The sequence below is a fragment of the Octopus bimaculoides genome, chromosome 11, assembly GCF_001194135.2.
Source record: "Octopus bimaculoides isolate UCB-OBI-ISO-001 chromosome 11, ASM119413v2, whole genome shotgun sequence".
NCBI lineage: Eukaryota > Metazoa > Mollusca > Cephalopoda > Octopoda > Octopodidae > Octopus > Octopus bimaculoides.
In genome coordinates this window covers 51,052,940-51,057,332 of record NC_068991.1, presented here as the reverse complement: position 1 = coordinate 51,057,332, position 4,393 = coordinate 51,052,940, and the positions used below count along the sequence as shown (strand labels likewise).

General features: G+C 34.7%; 1 protein-coding gene and 1 non-coding gene across 3 annotated transcripts in view; both read right to left on the bottom strand.

The window, feature by feature from the left end:
* The window catches only part of LOC106873920 (unconventional myosin-X), a 545,087-nt gene that overhangs the window by 329,908 nt on the left and 210,786 nt on the right, over positions 1-4,393 (bottom strand). The window lies entirely within an intron of this gene.
* On the bottom strand, positions 4,242-4,347 carry LOC128249145 (U6 spliceosomal RNA). The gene has a single exon (XR_008265262.1). It is a non-coding gene; the product is annotated as a U6 spliceosomal RNA (small nuclear RNA).

The following is a 4,393-nucleotide window of genomic DNA, read 5'->3' as shown; positions in this document are numbered from 1 at the left end:
GTGTGTGCTTGTGTTTATGTACATCTTTTTCTCCCCAACTTTCTGTTATAGCTATTGCCATATTTTCTGCTGCCTCAGTAGTGCTGAATCTCTTTAATTTTGATATTCTACTTCTTCCCTTTCTTCATTGAAAACATTGACACATCTAGTCTTTCTCTTATTCCCCCCCTCTCTCTCTCTCTCTCTCAATATTTATTTCCATTTTTTATCTGGATTCTCTCTCTCTATGGAAATCAAGTAGCCAAGTAACAGCCTTAGGTAGAACTGCAACTGATTTTTGCAGATAGATTTGTCAGCTACTGGACTAATGTCAGCTTATTTTAATTAATTTAAGTGGGAAGTCAAAATTTGTGAAGATGAGTTCAAATTATGGTCATGATAGACTGAACTCAACCCTTGTATGTAATAATTTGCTAGAAATGATGTTGCCATCACTAATGTTTTGGGGAAAAGAGGACTTGGTCCATGTCCACATTTTAATGTAGTTCCATCATATTTGAAGAGGTGGTGCTGCAAAAGATGATAGAGTGGAATGAGGAGAAGCTAACCAAATATTATGGCATGATAAAGAAAGAAGAGTCAAATGACCCTGCCAGAGGAGGAAAAAATAAAAATGCAAAACAAGATGGTGATATTCAGAACATTCTCGAATGTAAATAGGAGAATTGAACATGCACCGCAGGAAGAGATCTTGGAGGAACAAATAAGAGAAAGGATAATGTTCTTTACAAGAGGAAGGAGATATACGTCGATAGTAGTAACTTTTGTATCAGAAGAGGAGGCAGAAAAACCGACAACAGGCTGATACAAGGAGAAAAATGGACGTTGATGCCAAACTGTTTGGGCAAAAGAATCATTAAGGTTAGGGTGGGAAGAATCCCACTGTCGATAGACCCAAAATGGATAATAGCCACAATTTTTAATTCAGAGCTGAAGAAGAAAAGTGAAGATCGGCAGATTGAGATGATAAGCCTAACACAAGTGAAATGTTTGGGCTACGGACTAGAGATAATCTGTGCAGTGAGCCCAAAATATTACGATGAAATGGCGGAAACTTTGGAACTACCAAATGGAGAAAAGTTGGAAATAATGTTGAAGGGGAGACCCCCAAAGATTGATGGAAAACGATGCCCAATGGGATACATCATAACCAGAAGATTTTGTATATCAGCCAAGACTCTTGGGTTTCTTTGAACCAAGCTGTTAATCTGTTTTATCTTTGGTTCAAGTATCATGATGACCTTGCTTAAGGTTTTTAATGTCAAGTTCAACAATGTTGTACAGAATTAGGGTATACCGATGAAATTTACAATGCAGCTCTCAACAAGGACATGAATGGATAAGAATTCAAATATATAGCCTCCCTCAACTTAACTATACTGGATTCAAGAATTTAGCATGAGAAATTTTGAAATTAATGTCATATAATGTTGACACATTAAGAGCATACATTAATGATGAAACCAAACTCGATGTAGACCAGAGGAGAGTCTATTCTGCTACCTTTTTTTTAATAGAGTTCAGCAACAAGAAGCTACTATTGCAAAGACAGTCTTGATCAGTCTAAGATAGAACCGTCTCTAAGGCCATCAATGTAAGGCATAACCATTGCAGTTGTTTCTTCTGATATTGCTACCACAGCCCTTCCTGGAAGTCAAACACTACATTCAGCTTTAAGCTCCACTTAGATTTGAGCACAAATGAGATTTCTATTAGCAATGTTGTAAAGAATTTGAGAACTGGAGAAATTCTTAAGAGATGCTAAATAATTCACTGGGATGCAATCACAATTGCATACAAGAGAGCTCTGGAGGCCCTGGCAGGACATTGCAGGATTTACATGACAACAGATCTCAAAATAGGAGGTGTAACAGTAGTGTTTTTAAGAGAGCTCCCATTAGACCTTGCTAGTAACCCCAAAAGGAACAAAGACTAATTAAACTGTGGTTGCTTTAAATCATTTACTTGAGACTAAAGTTTAAACCTTCAAATGGTTTACAGTCAAGAGAGACCAGTTTTTTTGGCAATCAGTTGTCTGGTCATTTGTGGTGGTGATGATGTTGGGAGAGATTAACTGTTTAGTCTTGTTATAAAGTCTATTACAAGTTTTATAGAAGGAAAATTTACTTCCAACCATAATATAACAATAGATCCAGCTGTATTCGGTAGAAGTGGTTGAAACAGCAAACAAATTGATATCAAAGGTGTTTTTCAATCTGAAACATTATTAACAAACACACAAGTGGCTGGGTGAAAAAATAACTGTCAGAATCAACATCAATTGGCAGCTGTTACAGACAATTCCATGGAAATATTCAAACTTACAAATCAAGAGAAACTGTTTAGAATCAGGAAGAAATTGTTCGTTATGCTGCAGAATTATACAATTTTACCAAAGCCTTCAGGGTTTTCATGAGACAAGGATTCCTCAAAATACTGCTTCATGATCAGCCACAGATGTACAAGAGGACAAAATTATTGGTTAAAGAGCTTACGCCACATACCATATAGATTAATTAATTTCACTGAGTGTATCAAAGAAGAAGATGTAATTACATCCAGAATTCAACGCATAGCAATTGGTGTAGCTGTTTTCATTCAGAATACTTCAATTTCCAGAAAACATAGGTTTGGCCATCATCATCATCATCATCATCATCCATTAATAAGCTCCAGAAATAAACATGGACGATTTTTGCTGGACTGCATATTGATTTATTAATAACCAATTCTATGTTGGCTATTCAAAAGATGAAAGTCTCTTTAAAGTTTCTTTATTTATATCACGGATGGTAAATGCCATAAACATGGACAAGATGTTGACAAGACAATCTTCGAAATTTCCAACTTTCCAACAATTTTCAGCGATTAGAGCTTATTGCAACTCTCATTTCTTCATCACTACCTATGTTACAATTCCAATATTTGGATATCAAGGTTTCTCTGGATACTCTGGTTTCCACACATTGTAAGAATGAGTTCATTTTTATCTGTATGTTTTTTCTCAACACGCCTGTTTTACTCATTTTTCAGATTATTTTAAACATCAAAGAATTCCAAGAGTAAAAGACAACACATCATGTTTGATAATAATAGCTTCAAATAAAATAAAACTCATTTCACATTTATTGAATCTTCTGCTCATTTTTTAATCTCCTTGAATTAAGATCTATGTTATTTACGCAAATTAGTAACCGTACTATTATATTATCTGTGTAACTGTAACACAGTTCATTAGACATTTGACTGCTAGGAACATATTGGAGACCAATTTCATTTCATACATGAAAGGTAACTTTCAAGTGGACTCTATCAGAATTCTATTAAACTGAATGATTTATTTAAGAATACTTCTGGTCCATTTATTTTCCAGATGGAGTAATACCAGCTATTTTCTCTTGCTCTCTCTCTCTCTCTCTCTCTCTCTCTCTCTCTCTCTCTTGTATTATAATGTTGTATTTATATTATATACTTATTTATTTGTTCATTTCACATACATTTTTAAATGTTGGCAAGAGATACATTTCAGGTACCATTTTAGAGATGAACACACTTTTTCCTATCAACCCCAGCTTCGTTTGTGGAAGTGTAGAGCAACTGATCATAGTGTCAACAGTGTAAATAAACATCCCATTACCATTTCACAGAGAAGTGATGACATGGAATATCAATATTTGCTCACACACACACACTGTATAACAAGGACTGGAACATTCAGAAATTTTGTCTTCTAATGTACACTCAACAGTACCTATGTGAACTTTTGCATCATCAAACAAATCAACTATCTCAAACAAAATACAGTTGCAAAAGAAATTATTATATTTCATGGTTCTCTATAAACTTCCGACTATTTTACAATTTTCAAAATAACAGTGGAATTCATATCAACTCTTCCTCTCACACTCTCTACTTTGCCCAGTCTCATAGCATTTCTCTTCATCCATCTCACATTCAGTTCTTCCTTTCAATGTGTCTTGCCAAATCCTTGTATATCACATTTGATCTTAACTTTTTTTTTCCGTTAGATGGGTCTCACTGGTTTACGTTACCAATGATTTGCAGTGGTAAATGCAGATGGCAAGGTTTGTAATCTGACTCTTTGGCAACCTTCAGCTACTTAAAATTCATAGCAAGCTCTGGTCACTTGTCACAAGCTCTGGTCACAAGCTCTGGTCACTTCCAGCATGGAAGATGGACTTGAACAACAATGATGATAAAGATGATGATGATATATACACATATGTATGTATGTATGTATAGATGCATGTATATCCTTATGCAGGAGCCATGCTAATCTTCTCTTCCGTCTCCTTCCAATTTCAGTATGTATGTATATATATGTATGTATATATATATATATATATATATATATATATATATATATATATAT